Below are 19,288 nucleotides of genomic sequence, written 5' to 3'. Positions count from 1 at the left end.
GCAGCATGAAGTCCCATATAAAACATACCCCCCTCTGCAGAGCTATCTGCTGGGTAGCCTAACCCCTCTGAGTGTATACATAGTGGCAGCTTTGCAGGAGGAGAGGGGAATGATGGGAACACAGGGCCCAGTGTAATTACCCACACTCGACTATTGGACATGTGTTACACTGATAAGCCCTCGGTTCATTTATCTCTCTTAAAAATCAGTTGGCCTTCAGAAAGTTGGCTTAAGGGCTTGGCATGGACAAGATGCCTGGATTGGCATCACACTGAGCACAAACTGGTCTTTCATTCCATGGATCCCCTCTTATTCTTTCTTCCTCTCTTTCTGTTTCCATTCAGCGTTTCCATAGTTAATATGACTGCTGATTTCAAGGTCATCTGCAGCAACCGCTAGAGTTATCCTATTGCCCAGGGAAATACTGTATATTTCTAGCTCACTGCAGCTAGGCCAACACACAAGTACGTATATGTGTTGTCATTATGTATTCAGGTCATGTCACTTGTCTGACAGAGAAACACGAGTTGGAAGAACAGAGAGAGTCAAGCTAAATGAAAGAGCTTCATAATGGATGTTTCTGGGCCTTCTAAGCTCTGTAGCTAAATTTCAAATGCATACTAATCTCTGCCATTATGAATTCTATGTGAAATTTTGATGAACACAAAACAATTCTCAAAAGTACCTAATCTTGAGAATCAATGCAGAAAGGGATAGAGGGATAGAGATGGCCAGCCTCCCAACAAGGCAGTCGAAGTCCATTCTCCGTAGAGCTATGGCAAACAATTACTTTGGTTCCAATTACTCTTGACACGTTCCCTAAATGTGATAAATTGCAGTAGTGGGTGGAAATAACATTCTAAACTTCATTAGATACATTTTGTTTTGTTCCCCCCCAAACTTTAAAACATAATGAATTGATTCGAAGTTCTCTCTGCTCTTAATTACTGTACTTTTTGGATGCTTTTAAATTAAAGATGTGGTTGAGGATGAATTGATTTATTTCCTGTAAGATTCTAAGCAGAATGAGCCAACCCACACCGCTCTCTCTCTCTCTCTCTCTCTCTCTCTCTCTCTCTCTCTCTCTCACTCTCTCACTCTCTCACTCTCTCACTCTCTCACTCTCTCACTCTCTCTCTAACTCTTTCTATCTTTCTCTCTCTCTCACTCTCTCACTCTCTCTCTAACTCTTTCTATCTTTCTCTCTCTCACACACACGCATGTAAGGATGCACACAAGAACACACACAGACACACCCTTGTGTTTTCTCTTTCAATACATGCATATAACATAATGATACTAACACCTGAAAAACAGTGTAACAATTTCAGGCAGATTACTATAGAAAGGGGTTTCTTTCAGAGCTGCAGCGCACTGCGTGTTGAGTGTGACTTACTGACTCAAGTGATTCTGACAGTAGCGAAGCACACGGCAAAAGCATGAAAAGTGAAAGTGTTGATGCCTCATTGTTCATGCACAGTGGAAAACACTGCTCCTGCTCATTCACATGCATGAGCTTATCTGCCTTTGTTGAGACAGCAGCCCACAAGGATTCTCCTGAAATCAATTTACCAAGCCTGGGCCAAGGCGCTGATCAACAATTTAGAGACTATCGATTTAAGGGCTGCAGGGACTGATTAACTGGTATATTAGGAGTCTTCGTGCTAGGCCGGTTCAATACTCCATATAGAGAAGGTATAGATTATGAACATCTCCAGATGCCGAGCAAGACAAGAAAAGGAGCATCACATATCTCCTGGGGGTATTTTAATCAGGGTTTGTTAGTGAATGCTGATTGCTATTGCACAACAAAAATGCCTCTATGAACAATTGTGTGATGAATTTCGACATTCTGCTTATCAAACCAGTATGATGGAAATATCCTTTTTCCAACCGAGAGCTACTTCATTCCCTGCATGGCTTTGACTCTCTTGCTCTCCCTCTGCCTGTGTGAGGGAGGGTTGCCATGCAACAGCCTTATAAAACAGAGATCATCCAGTAACGCTACCTGGCATTAATCAGCATACTCACTGAGCCATGAATCATCATCAGCCATGCATTACAGAGCCTTGAGACTGCCCTTCTTTACACCTACCTGAGAGGCTATTAGACCTAAGCCCATTGGCTATGCATGCAGGCCCTTTGCTTAGCTGCACACTCTCAGGGAAAAGTGTGAATCAAAAACAACACATATATTTTGAATTGAATAGTCAATGTGCTTGGAGGTCATGTGGAGCACAATACTATGTAGATGTAGGATCTACATTTGAGCCAGTTTGCTATAGCAGGAATATAATCCTGCAGCAACAGGAAATGTGAATTATTCATATAGATTATAATTAATGGAATTTTTTTGTAGGGATTGATACGTTTTTTGTAAGTGGAAATTACAAACTTCAGAAGCCTTTTTAAACCTCAAATACACTACAGGTTTACATTTCCTGCATTTCAGGAAAGTTCTCCTGCAAGAAGGTGATCAAATGAAGATCCTACATTGGTAGCAGCCACACTTATCTCTTTGATCGGCTAATTCACCAACCTGACCACTTTTCCCTGTCTCTCCCCTGCCTCCTCTTTGTGTAATATTGATCATTCGTGGCCCCTTAGTTCTTAAGTAAGGGGTTGTGGAGGCACAGGTGACTGTAAACCTTATCTGAATCCCACAGCTGTGTCCCCATCGCCAGCTGGATCATCTGTCGACAGAAAGTTTAGTTGGGGGTATTTAAAATTAGATTTAACATCTATCATTTCCCTGGGCTGAATGGGTTTGTGTCAGCGCATGGCAGGGGCAATCCTTCACCGGGCGTCCGTCTGTCCCGGCTCAATAGCCCATCAGTCAAGCCTGCGAGAGCAGCAAGGTGACAGAAAGGACCAGCTGTGAGAGGAGGGGCACGGGAGATAAAATATCACCACGGGACAAACCACAAACAATTTGAGAAATAAAACACAAAAGATGCCTCTGGACAAGTGAAGCAAATGTCAACGATATCAAAAGCTTCCCTTTGGAGCTCTCAGGAGAATCCACAGAAAGGGTCCTGACAGGTGTCTGTGGTCAATGGTTAGGTTGAAGATGGCAGGACAAGTTATGATTCCATGTGGAAGCTTCGAAAATAAACAGATTCGTGGAAGCAACGCAGTTGCTAACTAGTATAGCTGGTCCCAGAGGCATATCTGGTCCCAGAGGCATATCTGGTCCCAGAGGCATATCTGGTCCCAGAGGCATATCTGGTCCCAGAGGCATATCTGGTCCCAGAGGCATATCTGGTCCCAGAGGCATATCTGGTCCCAGAGCCATATCTGGTCCCAGAGCCATATCTGGTCCCAGAGCCATATCTGGTCCCAGAGCCATATCTGGACTTGTTGTGGCATGGAGTTATGAGAATTGGAATTAGAATCCTCTTGGCTTAACCTTTGTCATTTTCAACCTAGGTCAATGAGAAACGGGAAGGGAGATAAAGGATGTTATATGTCTGTTCTACAAGGCCTCAGCCCTCAGCCAAGAGATACATCACGGTAAAGGTAAAGCTTGTCTGAACCCTAATCCCAAGTGATAATTCTTCCCATCATGCCACCTCTCCTGGTACAGTTAAAAGGTAGATCCCCCACTTCCTATTCTTAAAGTCATCAGAATAGCAATCTATTTTGAACAGGATGGTTTTGTAAATCAGTGAGTTAACCATGCGGCTGTGTATGATCACAGATAGAGTATAATAAATATTAAAAGCCATGACTTTTCCCTGAAAGATACATTTCTTGATACTATGGGGAAACAGGTAGAATTCAACATTTTGAATTCAACTAAATCTGAACTACCGGTAAGATCTAGTCACTTCCTGTAAATCCTTCTAGCAGGTTCCACATGTAATGACCACTTTGTCTTTGCTCCCCTCTCTCTCTCTGCTGTACTCACAGAGGTGATAGATAAGAGAAGACTAGCGAGTGTTTGAACAGTTGAAGCTACTGCAGTATATAGAGGTCTGACAGTATGTCAAAGCTGAGAAATGGATTATACAGAACTTGTAACTTAAATTAAATTTATGAATCTAGCAGCAGATCTCCTCAGAATATCATTATGAAAAAGTTTGCAGTGGTCTTTTGGTCCATCAGAAATACATTTTTTTTTATGTCAATAGATGATTACTGTATATTATGTGCTATTTTTAACAATTATGTATTTCAATGACATCAGAAAATGTATTAATTTGTACATGTAACTCGTTTGTTTGATGTTGTGTTTGTTAAATTGAATCTATCATAATATGTCAACAAACACTATGTAACCAACATTAAGTTCCCTCTGCAGTGGATAGTGAGGACATCTCTCCAGTTTACACAATATGATCTAGAGTTATTTCACTCTCGTTGTTGCATATTCTTGATCTACAATCTGTGTGTGTGTTTGTGTATGCGTGTGTGTGTGTGTGTGTGTGTGTGTGTGTGTGTGTGTGTGTGTGTGTGTGTGTGTGTGTGTGTGTGTGTGTGTGTGTGTGTGTGTTTGCGTGTGTGTGTGTTTGCATGTGTGTGTGTTTGCATGTGTGTGTGTTTGCATGTGTGTGTGTTTGCATGTGTGTGTGAGTGCCCAGCCTGTCTCTGGCTGTACATGCATCTCCTACAGCATCTGTAAGCTAGGTTTTTTCAATCTGTTGCTATGGAACATACATAAGATCAGCCTATTTTAACCTCAAGCAGCTTATTGGCTTTGTCTTGAGAGATGTGGCAGACCTGACAGGTTGTTGACATGGAGCTCAACATGCAGAATGAGTCCATGCCTCAGTTCTACTGAAGCCATGGGCTTTGTTCCAATCACCTTTGAGACTATAATGATTTTCTTGAGCATACATTCTGCAGGGGTTGGCACTTCAAAATGCCTTTTACACTGCTAATGACTTCATACGCATGTGGTCCTGGACTTAAACATTGCCAATAGATGTGATTAATGCATGATCGTTTAATGGCTAATTGCAGCTAATAAGTAGTCATTAGATCTTAGTTATAAGGCCATCTATCGTCAGAGAGTGTGAACATTAATCACCATGGTCAATAGATTAACTAGAGACTTCAATATCTATAAAACATTTCACGAAGGTACAATCACCTTCGGAACAGCTTGAGATATTGAACTCAAGTAATTATGATCCCTTTGAAATTTCACCATGGCTATGGAGTCAAATGTTTATCTTTTCCCTCCATATTTTGACCTCATCTATGTAACTTGTCCAGAAAATGATAGCATGAAGTCCCCTTTGTGATAACCTATTGTGAGAACAGTTAGGATAGGAAAACATGGATACATCTGTTCTTCTGTCAGTCCAGTACCTGGATGTGTCACTCTTCACACAGGGCAACAAGGTCACTGTTAGCTAACCGCTCCCTCATTACTATGGTAAAACTTACATGAAAGGCAGACGGATGACTGACATACTCACGCTAAATGTGGTCTATATTTTGATTTGACACAAACATGCGCAGACGAACACACACACCAGCACTATCCATCTTCACATGTTCCTGACAAGCAGTTTACCTTTGGATCCATGTCAACAGCGTACAAGCAGAGTTGGCAAACGATGACCTTATGTTCTAAAACAGAGACAGGGATGATTGATGACCTCAGCATGTGAGCAATACCTGCAACATGCTCGGTAAAATCCAACAAGCCATCCATCTACAGCTACATTATTCCAAAAGCCTCCCACTAAGTTGCTAGACATGCTTTGCACTTTAATATTTTACACCAGTATTTTGCGTGCTTCTTTATTATTTGGTGAATGAACCAAATCGTACATTTCATTTGGTTGTAACATTTCAGTGGTTAGAGTGGACAGTATGTTGATTGAAACGGTTAAACCTCTATAGTGGTATTACACAACCTGAAACACTTGGATGATCATGCTGATTTGAGCCGATTTGCCCCCATTTCATGGCTTTCAGCAACAGTTACTACTACTCTCAGCTGATGTCTGAAAGCCAGAGGCCCACACAGATAAACCTGTTTTCCCTGTGATATACTCCCTGCAGTTTGAGCTTGTGCTGCATAGGGAATGGGCAGGAAATGATGATGATATTTCATGTCCATTGATTTCAGAAGAGAGATTTATTTAAAGTATAATGTCTATTGATAAGAATGGATTGTTAGCCAGGGTTATGGGCTGGGCTGCTCCCACTCTCACTCCAGTAAAAACAAACTATTACTCTAGAGGGCCTAAATCAATGTCTCATTCATTCTCCTTTGGGTATTATTCTGCTGCACACAAATAAGAAAGTGAATACAAAGGTGGCAGAAAGCGCTCCATACTTTGACTTTTGTTTTAGTCTGGCGACTCAGGAATGAGGGACATTCTAAAAAATTAAAAAAACATCCAAAGCAAAAGCAATTTTACAGATGTACATCTACAACTATTTCACACAACAACAAAATAACGTTTGAATATTGTATACAAGTCTACTTGTGACAATCCACCAAATTACTGGGGTGTTGAAAGACAGCCGTGAAGTAAGTGTAAACAGAAGCATTGTGGTCCAAAGACGTTTAATCAGCAGCAGCTACTGACTACGAGGGGTCTTAAAAGGGACGTATTGTGAGAGACTGACAATGTGTGTTGGTGTTACTTGGGCTGTTGCAATGAACTAGGACGTGATTTGGATTGGGCATTTACACTATAAGACTAACCATTAGTATGCAAACAAAAGAAGATAATGTAATATACTTGCCTAGTTAAATAAAGGTTCAAATAACAAATATACAATGAAAATATCTAATGTGAATACTCCCATGGGCAAAACCCATGGTGTCTGTTGGATGAATAGTAGGAATCGACAACAGACAGCAAAAACAACCAGGGAAAATCTGGAGTAGAATGGGTAATGCCAACAGTGATTTCCAGCTCAAAGAGGAATTGATATAGAATAATTCAATTATCCTCCAGGCGGCTAGCTGGAATGAAGAGATTCTCCACTCTCTCTGTGAATTGGTTATTAAGACCAAACAGCATGGAGGCATCAACAGGCTGGACAACACAGAGGATATATTAATGGAACACAAAAGTGGAACATCAAACTTCCAATATCATATCTGACACAGTAGACAGAGCAAATATCCGTTATTCCCCTTCTAAAGCAGAGGAAAACAACTCTCAGAGAGAGAGGACAAACAAAAACATATACACGAAGTCACCAAAGTGAAGTAAATGAATCCAAACAAAGTATATAATTGTTCTAATTTACATAACCTCTGAAATGAACTTTTTATTCTCTCTTCTTTGTGTATGGCACGTTCATTCTCTCTGCTAGTAACTGGCAGAACATTCAACGTTACATTTCCTCTTCTGGCTGCTATCAGGGCATTCAGCGTGAAATTAAAGGGAATGAATTCTGAGTCCAAAATAAATGTGCTCCTCTGATGAGGTTGGAGTTCGTCCAAGCCACTGAGATAAAATGCTTTTACACTTATTTCCCCATCTCCTGCTTATTATTGTTCAAGATTCATGACTCATTCTCTGCGGAAAGGGAACTCTGTGCCAAAAGGAGTTTACTGGAGGAAATCAGACTCATATTTTATTTCCAGTTTTTACACATTTCCTTTTTTTATAGCAGTATAGCTCAGTCCCTAATTATCCAAGTCATCTTTGTCCATTGAAAATACAGATCTACAGTAGTAGCACACATCCAGTAAATTGTTTCTTTCGTGATATCCTATGACGTTGTATAATGATAAAGACTATCCATTCCTGCCGTTTCAGTGTAGCTCACCTCAACAGAAGAAATCACATCTGTTTGCTAACTCTGTCATCATCTACAGTAAACTACAACACATTTGGTGACATGTACAGTATGTTCTGACAATGATATAGATTTCCCTCTAGAAGAGGCAGATAGTCTTGCCAAGGCTCAGTGCAGTCAAAAACGAGATTTTACTGTGTTTTATATATATTTCCACACTATGAGGTTGGAATAACACTGTGAAATTGTGAAAATGATCATGCCCTTTTAGTGTAAGAGCTGTTTAAAAAGACCACCTGAAATTTTGGCCTATTTTTGTGCGAGGGAGTTTTGACCTTCCATGGTGACATCACCATGCTGTAAATTAGTTAATAGGCCAATAAGAAAGAAAATTCCAAAATTCTCTGCCAATGACAGCTCAAATTCAGTTTACCCTCCCTACTCAAACCACTCCACAGTCCTAGCAAAATTCTTGCTTGATAAATTGCTCTTTGCTAAGAAGCTATTTTTTAAAAATATTATTTTTAATCATTTTAATAAAACAATAGCAATTCGATACTAAATTGTTAACCAAAAATGATTTGTTATTGAGATTTTTAAAAAAGAGCTGCATTGAACCTTTAAATACTAATTCAACTTTCCAGACGAGCTGTCACTGTGCAAATGGATGTCATAACCCCAGGGGTACAGGACTGATATACTGTAAACACTCATCAGGCACTGTTTGGCTCACCTGTCTAGTCTCTTTGTGATTCATAATCTATATATATTAAAAGAGCTGGGGAATGAATTACACCACATGGCATGCTGCTTCATTTGTACAGGTGCTGCTTATCCTAAAGCTCCCTGATATTCTACTCCTGTAAAACCTATTACACTGTACTTATTTCTGTAGGAAACAGTGTGAAGTATTATTAGAATATTAATGAAATGTAGGGAACTTCATATAGAAAGGCTTGATCAATGCTCAATAGCCTACATGACCCAAGATTATCGATTGTCAATTTTCAAGAAATTGATTTCTTACACTGATTTCAACTCCTGAAAAGATCATGCTTGTATTTGAACGGATGATTACATGAACACTTGGCTACCCATATTAGTTTCGATTAAATTGTTAATTTCTGGATGCCCTTATGCCTTGTGTATGTATCCTGTTTTGTCTTCATCATACAAAATGGTCTCAACTCACAGCCCACTTACTGTAATTAATAGGGGTTGATCAATGGTCGGTCGGCCAAGTTCTGTGTTAGCTCTAGTTCTGCCAATCCTGCCATATTCATCATCCCCTGGTCTAATTGACTGATTAAACCCTAACAAGCATGCTGACTCACAAATGGCTAACTTGCGTGACACAGATGGGAAAGATTCAAGCTTTCTATTTCTCCACTCCTCCTTACATTTCTAACAAGGCGGTAGCAGGTATGCTGGCTGTAATATTGGATTGGATCGCGTGACATACTGCATGTCTTCCCGCGTGCTGCTATTCTACGGCATGGAGTATGATAGTGTGGAATGACATGACCATCTAACATGTCCTGCTGTGGCTCTACAGAGAAGTAATAGCTTTAACATGTTGTGATTCAGGGCAGGACTAGGTGGGCTAGACAGAGGTCAATAACAGTTTGTGGCAAGTATTGATTTCGCCGTAAACATGGTGACATTTAATTTCAGGGGTATCATATTTTTCTGATACAGGCACTAAAACTCCAGATGCAATTCATGTCAATGCAGGTGACCATCCCAATCCTTTCCTCTTACAAAGAAACACAGAGACCTGGGCATGAATAGCAAATTCATCAATTAATTGTTCCGTTGGTATTTTCAGGAAACCAGCGAGAACGATTGCATTTGTCGCCTGGCCCCCCATCCTGCCTCTGATGTACAGAATGGTGGTAATAAAATAACCATTTCCACAGAGGTCCCCCCAGACCAGCCACCACAGCTCTTCAGGTGTAGTTATGGGGGCCACAAAAACCCTGCAGTAGCACTACAATCCAACTTCACCAGATACCAGAGATTCAAGAAGAGAATGTGGTTAGTCAACAACAGTAGCCTTTAAAACAGAAATAGTGTAACCTGCCGCTTAGAGGCGTTGGAGAGTGGAACGACAAATATAGGATAGTTAAGGGCAGACAGAGGTAGCACACAGGAGCTATGTATAACATGTCTTTATTCTCTTGAAGCAACCCCCATCTCCATCAGTTCACATGACAGACAGGAATTTATAGACACAGGTCAGGCATTACTGATGAACATCTGATTGTCATTGTTACAATAGCATACTGAAGAAATACAAAAACAAGGTCCAAGAGAGGTAAGCTAAGAACACTGCAGGAACAATAGCCCACCTCTGCCCAGCAAACTGCACCATGGACACAGTAACCATGCTCAATAAAACAAGGCAAGCACAACAGAACACAGATCTATGCTGGGCCCAGAATACTTCTCCGTCAATCTGCACCTATTAGAACAGCCCCCAGCAAATCCACTCACATTACCTAGCCTGACCAGGAGCCAAATCGGTTTGTCTAGGGGTAATTGCAATGACCAGAGGCGACCCTCTTTCGGCTTATGAAAGAATGCAGGTTTAGTAGGTATCGGTAGCATTGGAAATATCCTCACTCACCTCACACAGAGATCAGTGGTGTGAGAAGAACCAATGCAAAGGCAATGATACAATCGCACAGCTAAATAAATGGATTGTTTCACCAATTGCGTGGTGCCTTTGGCACATTAGGCAATGTTAGTAATGAGCTATTGAAGCTGTGACCTCGGGAGCAAACCCATTAATGGGTGAAGATGGATGGGTCACTAGTAGATTAATTATCAGTCATCAAAATCTGATTACTCCCAGATCTCTTACTCAGGGCTGTTAGAGGACTATTATTACCACACATGCAATAGCTTGAATAATTTCTCCCTGACTTCCCCATTATATGTCCATATTTGCAATAGGTAACACATCATTTGGCAGTGAACCTCTGCAAAGACTTCAATAAAACTGTTTTGGAAAGATAAGGCATACTTCAATCATACACTAGGTTACAGAATAATGAAAAGTGAAGAGATATATCACTCTTTTTTATCCCAAACTATGAATCCTAGCACCCTCTCTGCTTGTCCATTGGAGTTGTTGGACTGACATTTGACTTTGCAGCTGCGTCATTGTTCATTTGAATTAAAAAACAATCTATTTGCTCACATTGTTTCCCCCCACTCCTCTGTGAAGTTCAACAACTTTACCTCTAGCCTATACAGTACCTCTTAAATCAAATTTGGTGTGACGCTCTTTAAAGCGGCAGAGGGAGGGAGAGAGAAGCCGTTAAGAATTTATGATCGCCTCAGCTTTTTAAAGCACCGGAGCGGTCCTGCTCCCCAGACATTTAATTTGTCTGAAAATCAGCAACTGTGCAGTCTGATTATTGCTCGTGTCTGCCAATGTGACTGCATGTAAAAGCCTTCCGCTGTACCATAAGATAGTTTACAAGGATGTTCCATATATCAGTCAAACAATATGTAGGTAAGTATTGTTTTAATAGTCATCTTCTGATCCACCAGCCCCTTACTCACCATTTGGGTGAGGTTGTATTTCATAAGCTAAATCTCAGGATCTTCATGTGTGATCTAGGTGTTACAGATTGATGTTGACCAAAAAGGTCCAGTAGTGTTTCTTTTTATCAAGACACTCTCAGCACTGGTCAAATGTCAAGAGAAATAACTGAGGCAGATTAAATTAACTTTAGCAAAAAATCATGCTTATTGTGTTCTATGATTACAGCAGAACACTTGTCAAAGCAATGGCAGCATTCAAAGAACTACAAACATCATAACTTGTCATATTCACACAGAAGGGATACAAGGCAAACGCATACAGCTACAAGGGGGCCACATGAATTTTGAGGAACTTCAATGCTTCCATCTAGTGATGACCCAAGATCATAACAGGTAGGCCTACTACACAAATAGGTGAGATTGGGGTAAGTTGAGCCATTTTTTACATTCAGCATCACTCTGTACAGGGAAATATATTATTATTTCCAAGATATCTACATATATTTCAGGATGTTGTGTATCCCTGGAAAAAAATCAGAATTAATCTAAAAATTACAGTTTTGAAAATATTGATTGTCCAAAGAAAGTGGTATATTGGCACAATTTACACCTGGTATGGGGTAAGTTGAGATGCAGGACAGAATAAGTTAAGCCACCTACACATTTCTGTACTGAATTAAATATTACCACTACTTTTTAAAACCATGTCTATCTTTCTTTCCCAAACACAATTCAACACCATACGTTTTGTCTTTTAATCATTTTAAGCATCATTTAATCATGTTGTTACCTCATATGCCAGCCATAATTATTTGCAAATTCAATTTGCTCAACTTGCCATTGGCTCAAATTACCACATGGCCATTGAATCAACTTACCCCAAGGCAAACATTTAGACTATATTAGCCCGCACACCTGAAAGGAAGCGCTTTCATGCTAGGTTTAGGACCTCATATTGAAGCTTATTGAGACCACAAATGATGTACAGAACAATCTTAAAACAGTCTACTTTGGTTTTAGATACAAGCATCATGAAACCTTTTAAAAAACAATAAATCATTTTGACTTGGTGAAAAGCAGTTTTTGGACCTAACTTGCCTACCACTTATTCCATGGTTCTTCCTTCATAGACTTCAGGTACTGATGACCTCTTCCTAAATATTTGATCATATTGTTAATTTTGTGTATGGTTTCATAGAAACAAGAGTGGGTCAACTTACCCTTCTCCCCTACACACAACCCAAGTCCTCTATAAGCTGATCTGTATCCCTTGTCCTAATAGGCTTGTTAAAGTGCACTGTCAAAATGTCCAATACACTCACCACCTACAAGAGCAAGCCAATGAGTTCCTCCTGCTGGAGAGATGAATTTACAGAGCCTTCAAAAAGTATTCACACCCCTTCACTTTTTTCCTCAGCAGACACCCTTTGAGCATGGTGATGTTATTATTTATACTTTGGATGGTGTATCAACACACCCAGACACTACAAAGATACCGGGGTCCTTCCTACCTCAGTTGCAAGAGAGGAAGGAAACCGCTCAGGGATTTCATCATGAAGCCAATAGTGACTTTAAACAGTTACGCAGTTATTAAATGGCCGTGATAGAAAACTGAGGATGAATCAACAACATTGTAGTAACTACACAATACTAACCCAACTGACAGAGGTAAAATAAGAAAGCCTGTGCAGAATTTTTTTTCCCAAAACATGCATCCTGTCTGCAACAAGGCACTAAAGTAATACTGCATAAAATGTGGATACAAAAAGTGTTATGTTTGGGGCAAATCCAATACAACTGTGATTTGGGTGGGCATTCTATGTTTTGTATTTCTTTGTTTTGGCCAGGTATGGTTCTCTATCAGGGACAGCTGACTATCGTTGTCTCTGATTGGGAACCGTACTTAGGTAGCTTTTCCCCACCTATGCTTTGTGGGTAGTTATTTTCTGTTTAGTGTTTTCTGCACCTGACAGGACTGTTTCGGTTTCGTTTATTCTCTTTGTTATTTTGTTAGAGTGTTCAGTTTTCAAATAAAAAGTCATGAACACTTACCATGCTGCGCTTTGGTCCAATTCCCCCTCTTCAGACGACAACACCCGTTACAACACATTACTGAGTATCACTCTCCATATTTTCAAGCATAGTGGTTGCTGCCTCATGTTATGGATATGCCTGTAATCGTTAATGACTGGGGAGTTTTTCAGGATAAAAAAGAAACGGAATGGAGCTAAGCAGAGGCAAAATTCTAGAGGAAAACCTGGTTCAGTCTACTTTCCACTAGACTCTGGAAGATAAATTCACCTTTCAGCAGGACAATAACCTAAACACGAGGCCAAATATACACTGGAGTTGCTTACCAGGAAGACAGTGAATGTTCCTGAGTGTTTGGGATGCTGGTTTTCTAGGCAGAGTTCCTCTGTCCAGTGTCTGTGTTCTTTTGGCCATCTTAATCTTTTCTTTTTATTGGCCAGTCTGAGATATGGCTTTTTCTTTGCAACTCTGCCAGCATCCCGGAGTCGCTTCTTCACTGTTGACGTTGAGACTGGTGTTTTGCTAGTACTATTTAATGAAGGTGCCAGTTGAGGACTTGTAAGGCGTCTGTTTCTCAAACAAGACACGCCAATGTACTTGTCCTCTTGCTCAGTTGTGCACTGGGGCCTCCCACTCCGCTTTCTATTCTGGTTAGAGCCAGTTTGCATTGTTCTGTGAAGGGAATAGTACACAGCTTTTGTATGAGATCTTCAGTTTCTTGGCAATTTCTCGCATGGAATAGCCTTCATTTCTCAGAACAAGAATAGACTGATGAGTTTCAGAAGAAAGAAAGGCCATTTTGAGCCTGTAATCGAACCCATAAATGCTGACGCTCCAGATACTCAACTAGTCTGAAGGCCAGTTGTATTACTTCTTTAATCAAAACAAGTTTTCAGCTGTGCTAACATAATTGCAAAAGGGTTCTCTAATGATCAATTAGTCTTTTAAAATTATAAATTTGGATTAGCTAACACAATGTACCATTGGAACACAGGAGTGATGGTTGCTGATACACGGCCTCTGTACGCATATGTAGATATTCCATAGAAAACAAGCTGTTTCCAGCTACAATAGTAATTTACAACATTAACAATGTCTACACTGTATTTTTGATCAATTTACTGTTATTTAATGGACAAAAAAAAGGTGATTTTCCTTTAAAAACAAGGATATTTCTCAGGAACCCCAAACCTTTGAACGGTGGTGTATACATTGGCCGTGTAAACATTTTTTTGCAGATGTTATAGCATGTGCAGCAAAATGCTCCCGTTTCTAGCTTAAGCTACAACTGTGCAGTAATACAAAACAAGAAATTAAGAAATAGAACGAGCATTTTAATATTAATTTACCAAAGGCAGAGAAATACAAAAAAGTGAGCTTTGTGCAAAAACAGAGACTTTGTGGAAGCTTCTGATGGCTGTGGAAGTGTTGTTGTAAGCCAGGCTTGCCTGCACCAGTTTGGTGCCGGTTGTGGTGGAGGTGAAAGAAACCTTTCTCTCAATGGTCTGTCCTGGCTGCAGAAGGCACATCCTACGAGGAACAAAAGGGTATTAGAGAATAAACCAGGATGTCACGATAAGATCTTTGAGCTCCCCTATCCTTCCACTGTTGCTAAGACCCTATAGATGGGTAAACTGACAACTTCACGAAAACGATGTGTCCGCTTCCATATGGCAGAAGTCAGCGTGTTCTGGTTAACCAGTTTTCTAGTAAAAATGACCAGAAACTGCCATGCGGAGAATCGGAAATGGCTCGTTTCCATCTTGTTTTTGATAATATGTCTTGTTTTGAGGTGTTCTGACTGATTTCATGTCAATGCAAGTATGGCAAAAAGATTTGCTAGCTTGCTAACCAACAACTGCAACAATGTATTCGAGAGAGAGGTGCTCATTGTGCGAATGTATTTATGTTTTCAATAAACATTGGAGACGTAAAATAGCTTACATGTTCTCAACAATCCACCCCAACCCTGTCTGTTTTTTCCCATAGTTGCGCATACGTCGGTTTTGTTGCCAAACAACCACCCTGTCTATACCAGTACATATCTTTTGCATGTTGTCGTCTTACAGTCTGAGACAGGCATTACAACCTGTGTGACCTTTTTAGTGAGAGGTCAGATCTCATCATGCAACCACTTACATTCCGTTCCATGAAACTGACAATCAAGAAGAGCATACCTGGTGAATATCAAGACCACATTCTTTCCTCAAGCCACAGGAACAACAGGTTTTCCTTTGTCATTCAAACAAAGAAAGTGTTAAATGTGTTCCATATAGCTCAGCCAGAGCTTATTTGGTTTTAATCGGAATAGTTTAGAATATAATCAGTCTTTTGGTCTTCTGATGGCGATCACTTACTTTGTCTGGTCTTTGCCCTCCAACAAGCCTGAGCCTTCCGCTGTCAGCACAGCACTGCTCAAGGGCATAGCGAAACCATTAGTGAAAGAAATCAGGGCACTGTGCTCCTTCTTTTGCTGAATGTTATCCCCTCCAACGACCTGTGGAATAAAAGCACTTCAGGATCTCTGGGAGGTACGTCAGAGCCAGAGTTAGCACAATAAAGACTAGATATGTTGTTAGAGAGCAACCTGTACCTCTATAGAGATCTGTGGGGCGATGATGTTGAACTCTTCTGATGCTAGGACTCGCTCTTTGGTCTGCTCATCCTTTATGACCACCGCCACATTCAACAAGCCCTCACCAACAAGCATGTTCTCATACTCAGAGTATGGGATCTGGTGATGAACTGGAAGAAACACAGTAACAATGTAAGCAGTGTTGAGCATAGTGTCTAAATCGAAACAGATTACGAAATATTTATCTGGGAGGAGGGACAAGGGAAATGTTGTGACTCATTACCTGCTCATGGTGCAAAATGAAGCTGCTTATCGGCCTCCCAAAACGTGCCTTGTGGGCTACCGTTGTATTCTTTGGTTTGAGCATTGACAAGTTCTTTCAGAGCCTTGGGGACTTTAGCCCTGTTTGTGATGAACAAGGAAATGTTCTCCCCCATCGTTGGCACTTTGTCAATCTTCAGGGAAACCTCCAAACTCTGAACTGTTGCTACGGATAGAGAAAAGGCCAGGTGTGATAACAAACATCAACAACAACAAATGTCATGCATAACAAACAAATTAGAAAAATATGATGGAAAAACTAAAACCAACCTCTTTCACATGTTGCATGAGAAAAAGACAAGTCCTGTCAGACCTTTGCATCTTGACAGCAGAATAATGTTTCTATAGTTGCGTGTGATTTCATGATGTTAGCGCAATCTTACTTTCATGACACTTGTAAGCACAGGTGAGGCTCTGGGGTCCATCAGAGCCCACGTTCTTAGTGAGGATGTGAGATCGGACCCTCGGCGTGTCCACACTCCTCCCCAACACTAGCCCATCCCTCACTATCACAGTGACAACGTCCGCATTGACCGACGCATATTTGAATGGAGCGTCGTACAAGGAGTCATAACGTCTCTTTCTGATGCCTTTCACTGGACACGGACCACAGCAGAATATTCCCACAGAGTGTTGCAGATGTTATCATTCTATTCACTTAAAGGCATGTCAGAACAATTGGCGGATCTGATCAATAGGCCCTCGGTTGAAAAGGCAAACATTTGACAATCAGATATTTCAGAGTCAAAAGTCAAAATGAAATTAAAACGGCACAGTCTTCAGTAGCTTTCATTTGAATGATCTAACAGAAAGTGATTATTGAATAGAATGAGGTATTTGACCTCCACTTTTCTCCTGGGGAGTTGGATCCAATACCTGCCACCCATCAAACCCTGGGCCCAGGTCTGGTCGTGACATCCAGCATTCAACCCACACCTGGAAGTTCCTGGAAATAGACAGAAATCTATTTATTTATTTAGGACATAAACAATTGCACAAAATACTATACATTGTTATGAAACCATCCAGATGACTGAGAGAAAACAAAGTGCTCTTTGTTGCAGATCCAAACATATGACATGTAGAGATATTGAACACCAACCATATGCTGTCCTTGGACATGCTGATTTCCCCCCCAGTGTTGGTGTAATATTCCTCGATGACCAGGCTTCCATTGGTGTCATGGGCAGAGTTAAAGATTGTGACAACTCTTGATGGGATCCCCAAAACTCTCATAACTGAAAAAAGAAAGAAGCACAGAAAGACAACTCAAGACAATGATATTTACTGTTGTATATTGCCACTGGAACAACCTCTAATTGTGAATAATTTTAAAATGGATTGTCAAATGTCAGTTACCTGTACACATGACTGAGGCAAAGACCCAGCACTGGCCGTACCGTACAGGGCTGAAATTGGATCGGCCACAGAGCTTTAAGATGTCTGCGCTGCCCGTTCATTGCACCATATTTAAAGTTTCCTGACCAGTTCCCCTTCAAGACACCTTGATCCTCTTCACAATTGACCTGGTTATAAACAGTTATAAACACAGACACTAAACAAAGAAATAGGAGGGCATCACACAAAGTCATTGTGAGTGTGTGTGTCATAGACAGAGGGTGGTGTGGTGAGAACACACTCAGGTATTTTGAACATAACTGACTAGTATTTGCGGATATTTGAGGTCTTGTAACTATCAAAGTGCATAACAGTTTACACACCACGGCACACACAACTCTGCTGATGTAGACAGGGTCTGCACGGAGGAGGTCATCTCCCTGCTTGTCTTTGCTGTGCTGTGGGCTGACCTAGAGGATGTTAAGGCAAATCTCCAGTATCCCCTGGTCATACTACGTACAGGAGGAAGAGGAGATGGTGGGGATCGGGTTACTACTGTAGGTTCCTCAAGGAGACACAATGATTAACAATAAATTAAGGTTGCTTTTCTTTGCAGCTACTTACCTGGTAAAATGACCATGGTCTTGATATGACATTGTGCCCATGTACAAAAATCCTAAGTCATTTTTAACGTACTCATCTTTCTGGTCTTCAAAAGGGATGTACACTGTATCATCTGAAAAATACACAATCCCAGTAAATGATGATAACAGTAGTGGTCATCACCATCACCATCATCACCACCACATGAACCTACACTGAGGCCAGGGGTTGCACAGCAGGACAAAGCTTCCTATGGCGAAGCTGCGTTGCCCATCAAGACACACAATGTGGACTTGGAGGTCGTAGAGTCCCACAGGAGCCCTAGCAGGGGAACAGACGTGGACAGTAACCGACTGAGAATGCCTCTCCCCTGGGTGGATATGGGCACTCCACCGAGAAATAGACTCATCCTTTGACAACATGACAGGGATTTCAACAGACAGCCCACCTATACAGCAGAACATTCAGAAAAGGTGAGAAATAGCCACAGGCAATAACCGGCAGAAAAAAATATTTTCATCATATATCCTGAACAGCTTTTAACAGAGAGGCGATAACAAATAACTGCTAGGAAAAGCGTAAAGAGTTCACATCAAATAGTGAGTGGCCTGTAGCCTACCCAGCAGGGCAGTAAAGATGAGTGTCTTCATCTGTGGGTTGAACACTCTTCCATGTAACAGCATGGTGACTTTGAAAGGCCTCCCGCGCCGTACCACCAGGTGCCTGGAGTTCAGGCCCAGTGCCTGGTTGGCCGTGTGGTTGTCATGGACTTCCAGATTGACATGCTTCAGCCTCAGATCTGCTCATGGGAATAAACAGTGACATCAAGAAGATGAAGCACACAGACAAACCGTTTCTCTTATCAAACAGCATAGACATGTACACTCTGCATGAAAACAAACCGCTGGAGGGTAATGTGAGAGGGGTATGGGACTGTATATTTGCAAGTGAAACAGAGTGTGTCCATGTTTGTGGGAGAAAGATTATAGGCCACACGACACTGCACTTTTGATAGCTATTCCAACTCAAGACATCTTGTGACAAATGTCACATACTTCTCTGAAAACCTTTAGCTGCCTATAATTATAAAGAGCATTTAATGAATAACCTGGCCTGTCGGAATAGTTTCTGGTGTAGTTAATTTAT

At 41.0% G+C, this 19,288-nt stretch overlaps 1 pseudogene; it reads right to left on the bottom strand.

Annotated features, from left to right (window-relative positions):
* Positions 1–6,911: 6,911 nt before the first annotated feature.
* On the bottom strand, positions 6,912–19,021 carry LOC118360307 (protein-glutamine gamma-glutamyltransferase 2-like; annotated as a pseudogene).
* Positions 19,022–19,288: the final 267 nt, after the last annotated feature.

Source organism: Oncorhynchus keta, chromosome 27, assembly GCF_023373465.1.
Source record: "Oncorhynchus keta strain PuntledgeMale-10-30-2019 chromosome 27, Oket_V2, whole genome shotgun sequence".
Lineage (NCBI taxonomy): Eukaryota > Metazoa > Chordata > Actinopteri > Salmoniformes > Salmonidae > Oncorhynchus > Oncorhynchus keta.
Note: the sequence above shows the minus strand (reverse complement) of the source record. Positions and strands in the feature narration are given on the sequence as shown.